Source organism: Lissotriton vulgaris, chromosome 5, assembly GCF_964263255.1.
Source record: "Lissotriton vulgaris chromosome 5, aLisVul1.2, whole genome shotgun sequence".
Classification (NCBI taxonomy): Eukaryota; Metazoa; Chordata; class Amphibia; order Caudata; family Salamandridae; genus Lissotriton; species Lissotriton vulgaris.
Window position 1 is genome coordinate 1,475,413,092 of NC_141693.1, and position 21,693 is coordinate 1,475,434,784.

The window sequence follows — 21,693 nt, forward strand, 5'->3', positions numbered from 1 at the left end:
TAACAGTTCTTTTGGGGACCAAAACTTGTCGAAAACATCTTTGCCTATTATGGTGTACCAAGCACAAGAGTCAATGAGCATGGAGATTTCTACACCATTAATAAGAATGATGTCACTAGGAAAACCTTTGCACTCGGTATCACCAACACACAACATCGTGTTAATTTCAGATGGTTGTTCACAGTCATCATACTCATCATGTGATAAAAAATTGACTTTCTGCGTGGATTTGCACATTTTAGTGAAATGACCTGACTTTTTGCATTTAACACAAATTTTGTTCCAAGCAGGACACCCTTTGTAATTTCCCACATGGTCATTAGCGCCACATCTATAACAAATTATAGGAGACCTTCTTTGGAAAGTTCTGTTGTCTCTGCTAAAGTTGTCCCTTCTAGTGATATTGGAAGTAGGTTTTCTGTAATTTGGGGGATTCCTGACTAATGAAACCTCCGGGATAGTTACTTTAGTTTTGATATCATGGCCTCTTATTTCATTAACAAACAATTCCGATTGCTCAATACCTTTTGCAATGTTTAGGACAGCGTTAAGAGAGGTCTCAGTGCCCATCCACAAACGTTCCTGTATCTTTTTACTTTTGGTACGCATCATGATTTGGTCCCTTAAAACTTGGTCAAAATCAATGGTTTCAAAGGAACAAGAACTAGCTAGAGTGCGTAGAGCAGCTACATATGTTTCTATGGATTCATCTTCTTTTTGAATTCTAGAGTAAAATTTAAAACGTTCCATCACAGTATTGATTTTCCTACCAAATCTGATGCTTAATTGCTTGACAACAACCTCAAAAACATTTACATCACCAGAATTGTCAATAGGTGGAAGACTTTCTAGTTCTTTAAGACCGGCGCCACCTAGACAATTTTTAAGTAAGGCGAGTTTCCTTTTAGGAGAACAGCCGTCTTCTTCTACCACATCAACGTAAGCTAAAAAAGTTGGATACCAAAGATCCCATTCTACTTTGGGATCACCAGCCGAAGGTAGGAAATGTGCAGGTGAAATTATGTTATTTGACATTTTTTCGAACAAGTATTAAAAACAGGTAAAAGAAAGGAAAATAGAAATAAAAGTCAGTTATTTGGCTGGATAAATTGTCAAAAATACAGTATATAACAATAGCATCAAAGTTTGAGGTACCTTCTCTGTGAATAAAGGTGTTCGAAACGATTCCCTCGTAAGTGAAACCACAACCAGGAAATAGATTATAAAACACAATGATAAAAGATACACAAATAACTGTGGTGGATATCGATGTGGTGGAGTTAAACTACATAAATATTTGTAACGTTACAAAGAATTAAAACGGGACTCGGATAGGAGTCTGTTGCCGTGACAACTCAAGATGGCCGCTGGAACGCAGCGCTGTACGTAGAAGGACGCTGTCTAACGACGCATGTACACACGGAGGCAGCGTGTGAGGATGACGCGTCTGTTCCGGGAGAATGGTGAGAGGATTCCGGCAGCGAGTGGAGCGCACGCGGAAATGCAGGTGAGTCTCTGTGCTTTTGAAAGATGCACTTCAGCAAAAAGATCGTAGAAAACACCAATAATTCCACGAAAACACTGGCAGAGAGGGGAATTTCACACGGAGACAGACCAAAGTAAAAGTGAAATGAAATTCTCCAGAATGTGAGCGCGGAACGCTCGAATTCTCAAATTTAGATGCATAAAACACGGAGAAACAGCCGCAGGTGCAATCAAGGCATGTTAAGTAAGGAACACTGCCGCTGGTGTTATAATTTAACACATAGAATTTTTTAGAAAAGTACCTTAAAAGGATCCACACTGTAAACGGTGAACGCTGTCTCCAAACTGGATTTTCTCTTTTTTTTTTTGAAGAAAAAAAATAAATAAATGAAGAATAACACGGGTCCAGTTGAGCTTCAGGCTTGATATCCCGATCGTCGCCAGAATATGTAGTAAACAGAAAGAGGCTTCTTGATGGTTGAATCAGTTTAATCCAAGGAGACAGCTTACACAACCACCACGAACAGATGCAGAGTAGTAACTGATCTTAATAGAACATTACATTCCCAAGGATCCCTAAGAATCCCCAGGCAGTAAGAATCAAAACAATTCTGAATGGAACATAGGAAGGGAAGTACATGGTTAAAGGGAGAGTGAAGCACAGAATGGAATACTACACAAGCAAGCTGAAGACCGTAGTGAAGGAGGACAGTGGCAGTTTCTACAGAAAGGAACCAAAACTCAGTTTCAGGTTTATTACAGCATCCACATTTGTGTAGCGCCAAGCACCACTGCTCTAGCATCATGGCGTATGCTTTACATTGGCATTTGTTAGACACGTCCGCTTTTCTCGTAGAAAAAAAGAGGCCTAAGCGTTTTAGTAAAACTGAATCGCCAACTTGTCACAGTGCGCTTTGAAAATACAGTGTTTTTAACCTTCCCTAAAACGGTCTAAAAGGAGTGACTTTACAAAAAGCCCCTCTGGCTGCAGGAGCCGAGTGAGCACTCCTCGTATTTCTTATTAAGGTAAGATACATGGGCGCCAATAACGACTTGATAAAACGGTCCGTGAGCCGTTGCCTAAGGCAGCATTAGAAGTGCATCGCGACAGGGCAGTATCTCCCCTTGCCATCACACCCCAGGAGCTGAGCCAACCCTTAGCACAGGCGCCCAGGTCCCTGTGCCCCTCAAGCAGGGCACAGCATGCCAAGAGCATACTCCCTGCATCTGGATGGGAAAACCATTCGGACACAGGGCACCTTCTGGAGTCTGTCTGGAAAAGAACAGCAGCAGGTTGTGGTGCAGCTACAGGATGGGTGAAATGTTTAGTGCCTTCATTACAAACGTAAGGGGAAAAACAGTCTGTCCGATTTCAAACTTAGAAAACATTAAAGACTGGAGTGAAAAGAGCCACTGTATGCGAACAGACACATCATATGACTTATAGAGCCCTTCTAATAAAGGCATTCAGCAAGAACATGGCTGGGGGGGAAAGATGAAGAATTATTAAACACCCAGTGCCGCATCCTGTGAACTACACGCTGGAGCGCACTCTTAATGCGAGGAGTGCAGTCAATAACAAGCAAAAGCACGGCGCGTTGCATGTAACCAGACCCACCAGGAATTCAGCGGACACCCTGCGTGCCGCTGCTCGCTTCGAGAGCAAAACTCCATGGAAGTGAACATTGGAAAGGAGGTGGAACATGCGCATACCTTTGGCCATTTGTGTGCTTTCCTTTCTGAAAGACACGCGTAAAGGCCAATCCTGTGTGTGGGAGGAGTCTAACCCACACGGAGAAGTTTGGAGTGATTACAATAAGCCTCCCATAGAGCAGCGCATGCGCGCTAGGCTCGACCTAAAAAAGAAGACCTGGGAAAGTGACGGCTAACTAAATACATAGATAAAATGGAGGGAAGAGGTAACAAAGATAATCTTAATCCATACAGGCATGGAATGCGAACCGGTTTACCATTATAGGTATGTACTCTAAATTTTAATTTATATTGCGTTAATCTAAAAAAAAAATTGGGGCGGGTTTTTATATAGCGCAAACTATACCCAAAGGTATCCAAGCCCTTTACATGAGCACTAGTTGTGTTACAGACGGCCAGATTTATTTATTTATTTTTGTTCAGCCCATGGAGATTAAGGGCCAGATGTAGGAAGGCAAATACCGGTCGGTAACGGACGATTTCGGCCGTTACCGACCGGTATTTGAAGATGGAGATGTAGGGGCATGTTAAAATACAGAATCGGTAATTGTACCGAGTCAGTAATTTTACCGTTTCTGTAAAATACCGAATCGGTAAAATTACCGATTCTGTATTTTGACATGTAGGTAGCACTGCAATTAGTGCTACAGGGGTTTAAGAATTCGTTATTTACCACCAACTAGAAGTTGGTGGTAAACAATGAAACCCTTTAAAAAGCATTTTTTTTGCTTTTTAAACAGTCCCATGTTGCAGACATACATGCAGGGCATGTATGTCTGCAACATGTGCACCCATGCACAATTGAGGGGTGCAACAGGGTGTCAAAGTGACACCCTGCCACCCTTCAATGTTTCCCCCAATTACCGAATCGGTATTTACCGATTCGGTAATTGACATTCATTACATTAGGAAGTAATTGACATTCATTCCTATGGGCCACCAAGCCCATAGGAATCAATGGCAATTACCAAATCGGTAAATACCGATTCGGTAATTACCGAATCATACCGAATCGGTAATGAAATCTGTAAAATTACCTAAATCCCGATTGCCAGTTCTTAAATACCGAATCGGTATGATTCGGTATTTAAGAATCGGTAATCTGTGATTACCTACATCGGGTCCTAACTGTTTTGCCCAGAATCGCAGGATGTTGAGTGTCTCTGCCAAGACTAACCGGATCCCCAGCTCTGAGGTCGATTGCTCAAGCCGTTAGGCCACATCTTTTCCCCAACCATTTCAATACAAACGATGCTCGTTACAGTAAAATTCATCAGATATAACGGCAAAAAGTATACAATCTGTCATTTACCTATTATTGACTTTATAAGATTCATTAATAAAACAATGGGAAAATCTCCAGATAAAGAATTAAATTATTGTAAGACCAAATACTTGGCCCAAATCTCTGCGTAGAGTAAAATCTGAATAAAACCACCAATCCTTATAACATAACTTACTAACCATTAACCTGGAACCTGAGTGCAGAGACCGAAGGGGGTAAGTGGCTACTAGGACTACACATATTAGATATTTAAAGCAATGGGAAAAGTCGCTAGCACTCTCTACCTGTAAAGGAGCCATGCTTTGCAGAGGAGGTAGATTTTAAGTGCTCTGCTGTGTAATATGCTCCAGCAGTCTCCTAACTAATGCCATGCCTTTTAGAGATTGCAATATGAAAGTTCAAATATGCCTAACCTTTGTAACGCCCCTACATTTCTCCCCTTAAATTATGCCAGTAGTGCCCCAGTGGCTGAACCGCACCCTATCCGCTAGTCCTCATCTGCTTCTTTGCGTTCTACGGCCAATACACTTTTCACCACTACCCTGAGAAATGTTGACAGTGCGTAGTTCAGTCTTAAGTCTGTAGGGTTGAAACACGCAACAACTGCCTCTCCACGTGATCTTATCCCTCTCTTGATGAAGTCCTGGCGCAGGATTTCCAGATGATAATCTAGGGTGGTTTTGCAAAGACACAGCACATGAATGATGTCCTCTGGTGCTTGTCCACAAAGCCTGCACATTTCCCAGCATTCGTTTCTGCTCCAAGGAAGATAATGTTTTGATACAAATAATATCTCCAGTCTGATTTTTAGAAACTGCTCCATTGTGTAATTACTGTAAAGTATTGCTAAGTAACCTTGAGGGGATACCTTTTGTATAATTACGGAGTGTTAAACATCCATGGCTCCTCCTTGCCAGTGACTGCTTGTCTTACATTGGGGACAGTGCTTTGGCGTTTAGTTCTGTAATTCTTTTCAGCTGGCTACGGCTCAGGTTTAAGGCCCAAGCGGAGGAGAGGCGAAGGGTGTGAGTGACCTTGGTAGGAAAACTCTCATAGGTGAGTGATCTTTCCCTTGTATTTCCAGCCCGAGATGGTGCCCCATAGAGCCCTCCTTTGTGAGTTTGATGCTTTGGCAGCAGTTTACAAAAGCCACCGGCCTGCCCAATGTTTGTTACCAGACTGAACTAATTTCTGCAGGGGACTTATGCACCAGCAGATGGAAAATAGGCATACAACATTTGAGCCTGTGTTCCAGCACAGTGCTGTCCCAGCCCCTAAGAGCCTCGCTCCCATAAGACAACGTGGTGAGAACTTTGGAATGTGCCACCTGCAAGATCGGGCAGAGCTGAGAGCCCTTCATCTTCCAGTGCAGCGAGCCCAGTTTGACTGCAAGTGCTTTGCCTTTCCTCTTAATTTCTTCTATCTGGGCTGCAGACCTTCCATTGGGATTACACTGGGAGAAATCTTCTGCTTGCTTTCTCAGCAACTGCACTCTGTAGAGGTACAACACAATATGGAACATGTTCTTAACAATAGCTCATAGAATTATGTTCACCTGCAATGGAACAAGCAACGTAAATCCTTCAAAATGATAAATCCGGTACACAATGGAAAGTTTAATTCACAATACATGCTTTCTAACACTATAATCTATTTCCGTCATAGCGCTCTGTTTTGCAGAAACTGTGGGTAGGGAAGACTCACAGCAGATAGCTGATTTGGAGGGGGAATGAGTAGTAACAATATGAGTGGGTCACAAACTGCATACGTTATAAAATATTTGTGTCTTTAATTAAAATGAGGCATAACTATATTCCGTTATTAATCAAAGTTCTAAAAGAGGTAGTTATATTGTTTTAAGTGCAAAATCTTTAGTTTATCGGTTAAGTCATATGCGTCATTAAAATTACTAATTCGCACAAATGTCACCCACCCACGGGGGGACGTTTCCTCATCCCCCGGTGCCTGCCGACAAGAGGCCTGGCCATCAGCCTTCATTCACCGACCACATTGGGCCCCAAGGTGACTCAGTCATCTGCAGAACCTCACAAGCCTCCGGGGGCAGAGGGGGACCCAAGCTGTGACTTCCTGGGCTGGTGTACACAAGACCTGCCTGAGCTGTGGCTGATGTGCTGCACCGAAGATCACGGAGGCCACGGGCCACTGGGAATAATTTGTCACACAACAGCTGCTGAGCGCTGTCACAGAGCCTCCCTCGCTCACAAGACTTCCTCGATACCCAGGGGGACGCTGTAGCCACGAGGTGTGTCTCCTGGTTTTGGCAGCTGAGGGAATCTTACTGCGATTTGATGGCTGGCTGCGGAGCCTGAGACAGCCTTGGGTCCTTCCTGGGAGGTGCCATTAGCCTCTGCTGCCGGAGAACACTGTCTGCTGCGGGGGATCGAGTCAGCTCATGGGGAACACTCAAGTGGAGCTTCCCACAGCAGTTGGACCCCCACCCACGTTGGTGAGCGCCTGCATCGCACAGCCCAGAGTGCATGACCTGAAGCAGAGTTCCTAATGTCTAACCCTGCACTGTGACCGCCGGGACACACAAACGGTTAGCTCTGGCAGAAGGCATTGGCAGGCTTGGGGGGGCCGGCGCTCACCTGTGATACTCGGGTCACGGCGGCTGGGCTGCAGAGACTGTCCTCAACCTGAGTTGCCCAAGGACTAAACCTGTAGAGGGACCTGCTCAGCGCTGTCCCCCAGGAGCAGCGCTGCCCTCTAGCTGAGTGACATTCCTTCTGTGGGCTGCGGGAGTCCGCTGGGCGGTAATAGCTGCCTAGGCCCCACTGCTCACCCAAAGCCCTGCGACACCTGTAAAGGGTGGCTGGCTGTGGACCCTTATGATTTGGAGGCAGCGATTTACGCCCCGCTTGTTCGCATCGGGCCATGAGACCTGGTCGTTGGCGTACCCAAAAGGCCATCAACCCCTTTGTGTGGCCTCCCAGAGACTGCTTAATGTGTGCTTGGCACTACCAACGGGGGCCCACAAAGATTGTGATGCCATCTTTCTTTGAGGCAGGGGGCTCCCACCTCGTCTGTCACGGTGCTGGGAAGCTAGGAAGGGCTTCACTGGGCGAACCTTGAGACTGAAAGGGGGTTTGAAGGGGGATGAATGGTGGCACTGGCACAAGAGGGGACACACTGCCGGCGATCGGGGATGCCTGAAGCAGCCCACAGAGCCACTGCAACCTACCACTAGGAGTCGCTAGTTCTGTATGTGCCTGGAGTACTGCGACCAGGAACAATTTCCTGGTGGTTCTGCTCTGAGCGGACTAGTAACTGTGCCCCTCTGCTGTTAGGGTTCGATATGGTGATAGGCAGAGCTAAGACTGAGTTTTCCCCTCCAAGCCTAGCGGAGGCTGACCTGAGGTTGGATCTTCTTGTCTGGCCAAGAGTGACAGACTGACAGAGAGGAAAGCGAGGGCCCAGTGGCACACCTTTTTGGAGGCCCTGTTTGTAGCTCTCCAGGAATACCTTCAAACCTTTAAGAAGTACGTATTGCAGGAATTTGAAGAAGTTCGCCAGCCGCGGACCTCTGGGGAATAGGGTCTCCCACCTGGAGGACCAGGAGTCTGGCAGGGATGAAAGAATTGAGCAGCTCCAGCAAGAAGTCATCCAGCTTAAGGACCAGCAGATTGACTTAAAGGACCATGTTGAAGACCTTGAAAACCAGTCAAGGCGAAATAACATACAAATTTGAGGGGCCCCAACTAACGTTTAGGACGCTGACCTTTGAAACTTATGTGAGTGCCCCCTTAAGCCAGATCTTAAGGACACTGCCCGATGGGGGTTTCCAGATAGACCGAATCCACAGTCGACCCTCCACAGAAAATGGAACAACGGTACACCGGACTTCTTGGCCTGCATCCATGATTTTCAGCTTAAATGACTGATTCTGTGTAATGCCAGAGACTTGCATCCCCTACAATACAGAGGTGATATGCTGACGCTATACCAAGACATGGTAACCCTCACCCTGGAAAAAGTGTGCCTTCCATCCAGTTAACATTTACCTCCATGACAAGAGTTACTCATTCATGGGGGCACCGATTCTGCATAGTGTTTCGGTGGGAGGGGTGGATTCATTAGATCCACTCTCTAACAGAGGCATACAAACAGGCTCCCCCTTCCCCCGAGATCGCAAAATTAGGATATCTCTCAAATGGCCGAGGAGGCCACCACTCCCCGGGTGGTCTTCAGCTGGACCCTGAGATGATGGCCCCAGAGAGGAGGGCGGCATTAGAGACCCTGTCCGGAGTCTAACGAGCAAGAAGCCACTTAAAGGCGGATTGGGGCTCATTCATTGATCACAAGAACAGTGGGCTGGGTTTGGCTGTGTTGGGGCGGAGGGGACTGTAGCGAGGAGAAAGGAATATGAGGAACTACGGCCCCCCCCTATACCCACTTGCTTCATGGGACATAGCTGGACAGGAGCACTACACTATAGACCCATACCTCTGTAGGACTTGTGAAGGCACCCGCTATGACAGGGAGGGTGTGGGGGAGTTTGTCAAATGGCTGAATGCTTGGATGATTTGTTACTTCACTTATCACACAATACACTAAAGGTCATCACACTTAATGTGAAGGGGCTCAGTAGTCCGACCAAACATTGAGCAATCCTATCATACTTTGAGCACTCTGGGGCAGATCTGTGTCTTCTGCCTGAGACTCATTTGGTCACTGGGGACTGCCACAAACTAGTCCCAGCCCTTCCCATAACAATTCTTTTCATCTGCTGCCACCAAGACCGCAGGGGTGGCTCTCCTGGTCTCTCGATCTTTTAGCAGGAAACTGTCTAGCAAGCTAGCTGAGATTAAGGGTCATCTCTTCGTATATTGGCGGAGTGTAGGTGGTCACTCTTTCATAGTGGGTTTGTTGTATGCCCCCAAACGATGGCCAAGAGCGATTCCTTAGGTGAGTGGTTGCAGAGGCTGAGTCCTCCCAGGACATGAAGGTATTGATAGGTGGGGATCTGAACATAGTGTTCCATGGCGAGCTAGATAGATCTGCTCCTCGCTATGGGGCAGCAGGGGCCCTTTCCCACGAGGTAGCTACATGGATGCGAGAGATGGCCCTACAAGTTCTCTGGAGAGTACACCACCCCAGACACCGTATTATACATTTTATCCCCACGCTCCTAAGACCTACTCTCACCTTGATCACTTTCTGGGGACTTTTGCGCTGCAGGCCACAATAGAGCTAGAGCCTTGATCTGTCACCAACGATGCAGCGGTCTTTCTTACATTGGCTCTCCCACATTCGCCACAAACACCCTAATCGTGGAGACAAACGGAAAGCCTACTCCATAGGCCGGAGGTGGTCAAGTAGATTACCCAGACAATCACCAGCTACTTAGATATAAATGACGCTGCAGATATATCCATCTCCCTCCTCTAGGATGGTCAGAATGCAGTTATCCGGAGGAAACCCCTCACAATCTCTGTGGCTGATAAGCTACAATGTGGTAAGCGGGAGCAACTGAGCAAGGAGGTACAGGAGTTAGAGTGTATACACAAGTGCACTGGCACCGACTGGTTTGGGGACCGCTAGACGGCAAGAGCGCAACTAGTAGGGCTGGACTTGGACAAGGCAGAATATGCAGTTGTCCAATTGCATACACTCCTTTTATGCAGGGAGTAATACGTGCAGGTGACAGTTAGCCAATCGGCATGGGCTCAGAGATGCACTACTAGGCAGGAATCCCACTTGGCACAGAATGGCAAGGAGATTGAGGGGGATACCCCCATCACAACCACCTTTCGCGATTCAATGAGGAGCTCTACTTGCAGAAAACCATCACGGGGGACAGCCCAGCTCACTACCTTTAGAGACACTCCTTCTCCACTCCTGACTGCAGACCAGGCAGGATCTCTCGACAAGCTGATACTGATGGAGTTAATACCTGCCATTGCCTGACAGACTTCTTAAATTGCCGCGGCCTAATGACTTCCCGGCCCTGTTTTGCAAGATCTGGTGATTTTTGCCCTGGTTCTGACCCGACTCCTCAACGCGATAACTGGACCGGATAGGGTTCTGGCATCTGTCAAATCCCTCCATTGGAGTCAGTCCAACCCGGAAAGGATCCCAAGCAGTGTGGGTCCTACAGACCTATTTGGATCTTAAGTTGTTCACTAGCATCTTAGCAGCATGACTCAGTCCACATATGCTGGGACTCCTTGACCCTGACCAGTCAGGCTTTGTTCCGCACTGGCAATGTAGTCATGACAGTAAGTGAATCCTACACTTACTCGACAAAGCTAAACGCTCCAAACCAGAAATTCTGCTTTTAGCCATAGGCGCTGAAAAAGTGTTTGACCGGGTGCACTTGCCACACCTGGTGCCTACACTCTAGCACTTTGCGGTTGGGCCTCAATTTTGCACGTGGATTCTCAGTAATTAATGCAAATGTCAAGTGATGGTATGGGTGAATGGCCAACGCTCTGCCCCATTTCCCATCCGCAGAGTGTGACGGCGCGGGTGCCCGCTTTACCCCTGCTTTTCGCACTGCACATGGAGCCCTTTGCCCAAAGAATTAGGGAACACTTATGGCAGCACACCGGCTGCCACTTGGTGTCTCACTTTTCAAATGAAAAGGGCCTTATCCTGTTTGTGAGAAGTTAGCCTGGCATATGATGTCCACTATTCTAGTGGGCACCTTGCATCAGTCTAAACAACCCTTATTGATGACGGTTGTAAAGTCAACCTTATAGACAAGCTATCCTAGTGGTAGCATGGACCAGCAGTCTTAGGCTAAACTCCAAAGAGCATGTGAAGCTGTTTGTTTTACCAATTATAATCCCTTGAATACCAAATGAAAGGACACCACACAAGGTATATATCAAATATATATGTATTTATTTCTAACACAACCCCTCTGACTTCTTTATGAGGTCCGAGATCGAAGTACATCACAAGTTACTTAAATAGCATACGATAAGTTGCAGAAATACAGTTTTTCCTTAGGGGCCTCACAAACCATGTACAGAACCACTTCAGAAATAAGGAATAGGCCTCGGGAATCGCTGGGGCTACACTAGACAACCAAAGGTTAGGAAGTAGGAGACCCACAGGAGACTCGTGCAGTGTCTAAACACAGTCGCGAGTTACCATTGACTTAGAATGGAGAACGTAAAAGTTACAAAGTTAAAGATTTAGGGCACTTCCGGATGGACTACGACAAAACCACTTTAGACTAGTACACTTGGATAGTCAATACCCACCAGAGCAACAGAGTACTCTAGTTACCTCACACAGGGAAGCCGGGTGCATAGGTGTCTTTTGGTGTCTGGTTTCTTCGATGTTTCCTATGGAGATCTGCGAAGAAGTCCTGCAGGCAACTAGCTAGAGGGCGCACGAGCTGAATGGCCGCACTCTAGTGTGGCTCCGGCTGCCTGGCATTCTTATCCTTCTTTTCATCCTTTAAAACTGCGACCACCCGCCTGAAAACGATCTGGGGGATTGATATATATCTGCTGCACACTCTGTCTGAGTTTGGGGATCCTACGACCTATGGGGACGGAGTTAGACCGAGATCAGTTTGGAGCGGGAGAGACCGTGAGCTGAGACCTCGCCGGCGGCGGCGTTGGACCTCACGCAACGCCCAGGACTGACACGTGGCGTGTAGGCCGCACTGCGCCTCGCGCACCTCCACCACGCGGCCCTGAGCCCATCAACCCTGGCTGTGGGATCCTGCCTCGGCGGATTGCTCTCTGTGCCTAAGACATTCTGTGGTGCAACTGCATCGAACCGGACTACACTTGAACACTGGGCGTCGGACCCAGTCCACCGCCGTGATTGCCCGCTCGTGTGTTTCCTGACAGAGCGGCTTGGAACCAAGGTGCGCTTGTTGCTTGCCTGGCATGGGAAAACCAGATACTCGGCAGCCCAAGCTGCAATTTGAACCGGCAACGCAAAAAAAGGGGACTAAACAGACGGGAGATAGTGCGCCGCCGAGAAGCCCGGCGGCGGAGGCAGCCCCCCTGGTCCCGGAGATAGCAACAATGCTACAGGAGATGCGGCAAGGTTTCGCCACGGTGGTGGACAAGGTGGACCGACTCTCCGCTCGGATGGACGGCATCGTCCAAAAAATGGATGTCCACGAAGAACGGTTGACGGAAGCCGAGCGCCGCATATCTGAAACGGAGGATGCCACGACATCGCAGGCCACGCGACTCTCTCGCATGGACAACGTATTGCGGGTGATAGCCGCCAAGAACGAAGAATTGGAGGCGAGGAGCAGGCGGAACAACGTCCGGATTACAGGAATTCCGGAATCCACAAACACGGGGCGGATGGAGCTTTATGTTGAACGTTTGCTTATGGCCACGAGGAGCAGGCGGAACAACGTCCGGATTACGGGAATTCCGGAATCCACAAACACGGGGCGGATGGAGCTTTATGTTGAACGTTTGCTTATGGCCACGGTGGGAGAGGAGGCCCTCTCCAAACAGTTTATAGTGGAGCGGGCCCATCGCTCCCTTGGGCCTCAACCCCAACCGGGCACTCCACCGAGGCCCATCATAGCACGTCTGCTCAATTACCGTGATCGAGATGCAGCATTGAAAGCGGCGAGAACAAATCAAAATCTCAATTATGAGGGAGTATCCTTCTCCATCTATCCGGACTTTACTCCAATTGTTCAGGAACAACGCAGGAAGTTTCTAGCCGTGAAAAGGAAACTGAGAGGATTGAACATTGACTATGCACTGCTTTATCCTGCCAAGCTACGCGTGACCCACCAGGGCACGCAACACTTTTTCTTGAACCCGCAACAAGTCGAGGATTACATCAAGACCCTGCCGAAAAGAGACAAAAGAGCTGCGCAGGCGGATGGCGGACATGATTCTGGAGCGGAATGAACTGGGTTGCTCGCTTTCTTTTTGCTGATTTATTTGTCTACTTTCTTGGATTGCTGCTCCTGATATGGCCCTCAGGAGTGTAGGGCTGGGTGGTGCTGCAGGCCCTGTAGCATGCCAGGCCCCCACCCCCCCATGCTATCTCACTCGCCCGGACAAGGACGGTAAGAATGGAGGTGACTGCGGTGAGGAATGGCGAGGGTGGACGACTGTGCACCTCTAGAACCCCGAATGGGTGTACCCCACTGGACTTGCTAAATGCACTTTTACTGTTGTGTTGTTGCGGGTTTGTTCGGGGAGGGGGGGGGGCACCGGGTACTGGCGAGTTGGGGGCGCTTCAGTGGGAGGGGGAGGGGGAGAGTTCTGCAAGGGGTCAGTTCGTGCTGGTCTGGTCCATGGTTTTCACTGTCCACGAATTGGGCCTGTGGCCCCGAGTAATAGCAATGCGATTGCCAACTCCTCTTTCTGTGTGTCGCTACACGAGACGGAGAAAATGGACTGCCGCATGGTCGGCTAGGCGCGGAGGCCTGCTTACTGAAAGGCGACGGTTACGATTTCTAGTGTTGAATACCTGGGTTTGCACTGGGTTTAAGTTTTTGTTTTGTAGTCGAGCGTGTGCACCTTTCCCTCATCGACCTTCTACCCGTACTGGGGTGGGCTGGTCCACTGTTCTTGATATGAAGGGAGGGATCAGGGACTGCTGTTTGTGGTGGCCAGGGCTGCTATGGGCCGCTGATACTACTGGCTGTACGAACTGTTGATTCATTTTGATTGTTCTTTTATATGGTAAACTCTTGGGATGGGGGACACTTGTCTGAATGTTCTTACTTGGAATGTGCGGGGCTTGGGGGATCATCGGAAGAGACGACACGTTCTGGGTTATTTGGATAGACATAATGTACACATAGCATTTCTGCAGGAGACCCACTTTGCACCCCACAGGTTACAAGCCTTTGGTGGCAGATGGGCTTCGAGTACTGCGTTCTCCTCGTATTCCTCCTATGCCCGTGGTACTGCAATACTGGTTAAAAAATCAACTCCCTTCCATATGGCTGGCATGAAAGCAGATGTACAAGGGAGATATTGCCTGATGTGGGGTAGATTGGGCCGTGTGACAGTAACCCTTGCGTGTTGTTATGGCCCTAATGTGGATGACCCGCAGTACTTCGAAACACTCTGGGCTGCTATACTGGAAGCGGGGTCGCAACACATCATATGGGGGGGAGATTTCAATGTTACAGTGAACCCGACCCTGGATCGCTCACACCCGGCCCCGCACCACTACACGAAGGGGCGGGAGGTATTGCGCGCCATTTTGGAGGAGAATCACCTAGTGGATGCTTGGCGTGCACACTGCGGGCCGAAAGGGGAGGGGACGCATTTCACAGCGCAGGCTAGGTCTTGGGCCAGGCTTAATTATTTTTTTCTGACTACACACCTCTATGCCACTGTCACATGTGCACGACACCTCCCTAGGACATATTCGGACCATGCCCCGGTACTGGTCGCCATGCGTGGGGCTGAGCTAGGCCCCCCTGTTACCGCGTGGCGCATGAAGGCTGCAATGCTGTTGGATGAGGAATTTAGAGAGACACTGCGCGAGGAATGTTTAGATTTCTTTAAAAGAAATAAGGGATCTGTAGATGCAGTGGAGACAATCTGGGATGCCTTCAAAGTCACACTGAGGGGTTTCTGCATTGCGAGGGGCTCGGGGGTGCTTAAAGCTATCCTGACTCGTTTAAAGGCACTGGAAGCGAGACTGGGTCGGGCGGAGGAGGCCCTCCGCGCACACCCCACTAGTGATACGCTGGCAGAGATCAGAGATTTAGTTACTGAGTACTCAGAGGAGGCAGCGCGAGAGGCGAAATTTAGACATAAATACTGGGTGGCGCGGAAATATGGAAAAGGAGATAGGCCTGGGAAGGTGTTGGCTGCTACGGTCCGGCTTTCAAGGGCGCCTACTGCTATCCTGGAGCTGGAAACGGCCGAAGGGCTGCTGCTCCGAGACTCCACGCAAATCCTTAACGAGTTCGTGGGCCATTACAATAACCTGTACACCTCTAGGAGAATGGGGGGCCCACCTTTAGACGACTACCTCGCGGATGTCGCGCTTGGGTGGTTGAGTGACGCTCAGCGGGCCTTTTTAAGTGCCCCGTTTGAGCTTGACGAGGTCAAGGAGGCGATCATGGGGATGCAGTCGGGCAAGGCCACAGGACTAGATGGCATCCCTATTGAATTTTACAAAACGTACATTGAATTCATGGCCCCGGTACTGCGGGAGGTCTATGAGGACGCTTTGGAGGTGGGGCATCTCCCCGCATCCATGAGAACTGCGCTGATCATCTCCCTACTCAAGCCCGGGAAGCCCGCGTCACACTGTGACTCATATAGACCCCTCTCTTTATTGACGTGTGATGTGAAAATACTTGCTGAACTTATTGCCACTCGAATTAGTCTGCTGCTGCCAAACCTGATCCTCCCGGATCAGGCGGGCTTTGTTCCAGGGAGGGCTACATCCCACAACCTCCGCACATTTTTTTCTGTGTACGACTCTGTACATGAGGACCTGCCCGTGGCGGCCATCTTTTTGGATGCCACCAAGGCATTTGACTCCCTGGAGTGGGATTACGTCTTTGGGGTGCTGAATCGCATGGGATTCCCGGCCATCTTCATTTCCTGGATAAAACTGCTATACACGCGACCCGTGGCCAAAGTCCTTGTTAATGGGCAGCTCTCTCCAGAATTTGAGATCTCTAGAGGTACGAGGCAGGGGTGCCCCTTATCCCCCCTGCTCTTTGCAATTGCCACGGAACCCCTGGCTGCTAAGCTGAGGCAACACTATAAGGATAGCGCGCTGCGTTGCTTCCAGCGACAAATACTCATATCCATGTACGCAGATGATATCACGTTGTATGTCCGACACCCTCGGGACAACCTACACCCCTTACTTAGGGAATTCATTAGGTTCGGGGCCCTCTCGGGAGTGCAGATAAACTGGGCCAAATCGTGCATCTTCCCCCTCACAGCGGCTACACAGGCCTTCCCATTGGAATATCCGCTCACTTGGACTGAAGGCGACTTTAAGTACCTTGGTGTTCATATCGAGAGGGACCGGGAAGCGCTTATGAGAGCGAACTATGTCACTGCCATTAGTAGGATTGAAGAACAGGTTTCGAGGTGGGTGACGCTCCCCCTGTCGATGGCAGGCAGGGCTTCCTTGATTAAAATGATTGTGCTTCCGCAGCTGCTTTACCTGTTCCTCAACATACCTTTTCACCCAGGTACATACTTCTTTAAGAGGCTTAGAACTGAAATGCTTAAATTGGTGTGGGGTGGGAGGCAGGCTAGGCTCAAATGGGAGGTTCTGACACGGCCGTATGTGCGTGGGGGGTTCGGTGTACCTGATTTTGAACTATACTTCAGGGCGGCCCAGGCGCACTATGCTTACTTCTGGGTGAGGCAGCCGAGATACATGCCGCAACTGGCTGCGGAACACTGGCTGGCGCATCCCACGCCTATTGAGGGTGCTCTGTATGCCGTTGTGGAAGGGAGGGATAAGACCCCGAACACTTTGTCTAGCACTATCACGGCCTGGTTACGCATTTGTGCCTCACTAGGACTGCAGTTCCTCTACGCTCCATGTATGCCCCTGGCTTATCACCCGCAATTGCAGCTACTGCAGGAAACTGGCTTCCGGCGTTTACTATCTAAAATCCATGTTCACACGTGGGGGGATCTGTATCACAATGGCGAGTTCCGTACAAGAGATCATTTGTTTGGTACAATACACCCTACCTCACTGGAGGTGTTTTACTACATGCGCCTGCGGCATGGGCTGCAAGACCTTACACCTGATTTCCCGCGCGAGCCACCAGTCCTCATACCCCTGCAACACATACTACAACTAGAGAATCCGTATAAACTAGTGTCCACGCTGTACAGATCAATTAGAACACACACTGACTTCACCACGCTTCCTGCCAAGGCGAAATGGGATCAGGAACTGCCTGCGCCCCTCACCGATAAACAATCTCATCCAGCAGCAGGTATAGAATCATCCACTACAAATTTGTGCATAGATTGTACTATACCCTGGCTCGCTTACGCAGATTCGGTCTGCGAGAAACTGATAATTGCGACCGGTGTGGGGCCGACTTTTTGCATCTTGCCTGGGAATGTGCCGATGTACGTCAGTACTGGGATCAAGTATTTCAGGCCCTCTCTACAATGATAAATGTTACGGTGCTGCCGACTCCTGAGATGGCGCTATTGGGCTGTGTCGAACCCCTGCAGGCGGCTCACCGCAAATATGTTGCGTTAGCATTGTTGCTGGCCAAGCGGAGGGTGGCCTGTAGATGGGGCAGGGGGAGAGCGCCCAAATTTAAGGAATGGATACGGGACCTGGTGTATTGTCAGGAACAACTTCACACTTATGCGGAGTTACTGCCGCTCTCATCCAGGCCGACTGATATCTGGGCCCCGCTGCAATGCTACCTGATAACAGAAGCATCGAGTGAAGATGAATTGTGAGCTATAATGATGTTCTAGGCGTAGGGGGGAGGGTGAGATGAACTGTTGCGGGCCTCTCTGTAGCTTTATGTAACTTGTGATTGCACTATGCACTTTATCCCCCTTGACTTGTCTCTGTAACTTTTTGTTTTTCCACTCATCCATATACCATATCTGTCCATGGGCCACATGGTCGCCGTGAAGTGCTGTCCCCCCCCCCCCCCCCCCCCCCCCCTCCCGACCTATGCTTGTTTGTGGTGCACATGCTTACAATGTTGTTTTGTTCGTTTTAACTGTTCTTATCTTAACCAAAACCGACAAAAGTAAGACGCATTTATATGCTACCTATACATGTACTGTTAATGGCGATATTGTATTTCTATGCAGCTCCACAACACAAGATTGACTTCTGACTATTGTTTTATTCGCGATTTCTGAGATGTGATATAGCAGCCGGCCTCCGGGTTGTGGCAGTATGCTGTGTATAATTGACAGTGCTAAATAAACGTCTTGCACCAAAAAAAAAAAAAAAAAAAGTCCTGCAGGCAACTAGGGGAATAGTGTCCGGGTGGATCCAAGGGCAGATCGAGGAACTGAAGAACCTGAAAGCAGAGGGGACAGTCTGGGTCACTAGCCAGTGACCAGGAAGGAACCAGGCGATTTCTAGGAGATTTCAGGTGAAGAGGTGAAGCTTGTCTCTGCAGCCACGAGGACCAGGAGGCGTCAATGACGACCAGGAGCTGGATTCGAGCTGTCCCACGAAGTATCTAGTTGACTGTGGGGTCGGTATCCGGATTGGACCCAACAAGCCTTGGCAAACGCAACCCACGCAGGAAGTGAAGATTGGCTTCGAGTCAGACCAGCAAGGTCTGGGGAGCTTCTCCTTTGGAGGGAAGCTGGAGCAAGCCTGGAGCAACCAGGCCAGCGGTGTAAATTCAAAAAGGTCTTCAGAGGGGTAACTAGCCAGCGGGCTAGCAACGAGAAGACGCGTCGAGCTGAAATGCAGGAGCAAGCCCCACGCGACACTCGTGGAGGGCTGAGCTTTGGTGCAAATGGCCCTCGGGTCTGGGGCTTCTCATACCCCAATGCGCAACTGTGAGGGTACCTCGGGAGTGGAGCAGTTAGCAAACTGCAGGAAGTCCAGGGTGTCCGGTCCTACGTCTCTCGTGTCCGCCACGGGTCTCAGCTTTGATGTGGATCGGAGTCAGAGAAGTCTGGAAGTCCAGTTCCCGAGTCTGAGTCTTCGGGTTCTGGCAGGAGCGTCGACAAAGCAAACCGGCAAGTTACTGGTGGTGCCTGTTTGCACAGGGTGGTCACTCCTTGACCACAAGGGAGATGTCTTCTAGTCGGTATAGAACGTCGAAGGTCCAAGAGTTTCATTTCAGAGTTTCAGTTCAGGATAATCTACAGTCTCTAGACACCGCTCCTATCTTTATACTGATTTTAGGGGCTGTATTACCTGCCAGGTCCCTCCTATGGGTGGACATGGGAAGGGGGTGGTTACACCCCTTTCCCTTTGTCCAGTTTCGTGCCAGAGCGGGGCTGGGGTGCCCCAGCAACTGGTTTGAACCGGGCTATGCATGGAGCACCTTGTGTGTCCCAGGCAGGGTCTGGAAAAGCATCTTTCCTTTCAACCCACCCTGCTCCAATACACTACTGTCTGTCTGGGGAGGAAACCTATTGTCCAGGCCTCCCCTGCTGGAGTTTCGTCCAGCAGCAGGCGAGGTCAGACTCGTGTCTGTGGCAGCAGCATCCATTTTGTGATGCCGAGGCTCTGTTTAACTTTAACTGGGTGAAGCAGTAACTACATGTCTTTCTTCCCTCTAGAAGGGTGGAATGCTACCGCCGCCGCCAGAACTGGCGGGGGGGGGGGTAGTATTCCAAAGTGTTTGACACCTTACACAACATGTTTTGATGAAGCCAAACCTAAGTTAGCATTAACCGCAAGGATTATAATGCACTTAAGAGTATATGGTATGGCTATATCATAGAACAGCTAAAAGGAGATGGTTCCGTAAGCTGCAGAGGGGCTCAGCTCATGCTAGGGCACCCTCTCACACAACAATCCTGGAGGCAGAGTGCTTGGTTTTAAGGCCTGCCATAGGCGTGACTTATAGGTTACTATGTGTCTATATACAAGGTAGATATAGATATACTATATCTAAGTAAGGGGTGATTACACCACCTTACCCAAGCGAAGTGTTCAGACTGTGGTGTCAGTTTGTATGGCCAGCCAGGGGTGGCATAATACATGCTGTAGGCCTTGGATGCACCTATGCCCTGGGTACCTATGGTACACTATACAGGGGCTCACAAAGGTGACCAATACCCAATCAGGTATGTACCTAAAGTACATGGAGTCCATTTTATAGGGAGAATAGATAGCCTGTGGCCCTGAATAGCAGGATCCCAGGCCAATTAAGTCGAAAACCATCAAAACACTAGGCAAAAAGGTGGGGTAACCATATAGTCAGATATCCACCTTCCTACACTGTTTGAGCTGTTATGAGCAGATGACGTGCTCCCAGAATTGGAGCAGCTATGAGATCTGCAGATATGGTACTGGATCACACATCCCACAGTCCGCCCCGTAGCACAACTATCCCTTGCTGTATTCGAGAGGTAGCTGATAGCGAAAACCACTGACAAACGCCTTATTACCGGACCATATGGCATATTGAAAAAGCCTTCCCCGGTCCAGAAGACCCCAGGGCAGAAGCGTTTGGTACAAGAACTAGGGAGGCCGCTGACGCTCAAGGAATGGGAGGTAGTGTGCTACAGATCACGTAACAGCCAAAAAGGAGTTGGCCACCAAAATTGTCACAATGGTATCTTACAATGGTCCATCTACACAAAGGCAACCCCGCACAGAGTGCTTACTGTTGGGGATATTATGGGTCCCCCAGGGCGCTGGTCCTTATATGTGAATGCTCCAAACTACTAGGAGGGGCTGCTGAATTGTATAAACACTCGCCTCCACACTCACAGATGCCGGTTCCTGGCATACATTGTCCTGGGACTGCTGAACCCGTTCACCTGTCCGCTCCATTCCCTTAAGAGGCAACACAGCCTAGCTCAATGGCCAGCCCTTCAGAACATTCTTACACACTGGGGCACTGACAAGTTCCCAACACATCTGAGGTGGCTTTACTGCTTATGACATGTGCTGGAAATTGAAAAGCATACTCTTGTTCTGACTGCTCAGGGAGACTCCTACAGGAAACTATGGCGTCCATACATAGCTCTCCGTTCTGTGGAATTCTAGGAGTTGACATGCCTCAAATACCTGAGGCTCCTACGTGTGACAGATATGACTGGCCCCTCATAGACCGTGAAGTCACTTCAAGTAATTCAGGGATATTGATGGTGCCATAAATGGATCAGTTCCATGATGCGTTCTCCGTGGGGGTGGGGATGTTGGTTAGGTTAATGTGATCATTGTTTTCTATTTACCTTGTGGGTGCCTTGATGCTTGTTGTTATTGCCTTGTTTTACTATGCCTTCTTACACTAGAAACAGTAAAAAGATTTGAACCATAAAATGTATTTATTTGAAAGAATTGGTGTACTAGTGCACTTTCTGAAGATTGATATTTTGCCCAAGTCAGCATGTAGACTTGTTACGGCTTGCATACCACTTCTAAAATGTAGCCACAGTTTCCTACAAATCTGCATTATCCGTACCCTATGTTTGCTGTACTTGCTTCCAAGATGAAATCGCAATAGTTTTTTTCTTATCAAGTTTTCAGTCTGGCTTAACATTAATGTTATCTGCTTACCTTATGGTTTCCCGTTTATTTAAAAATACACGGATTGGGCTTAGACTCTACCCAGA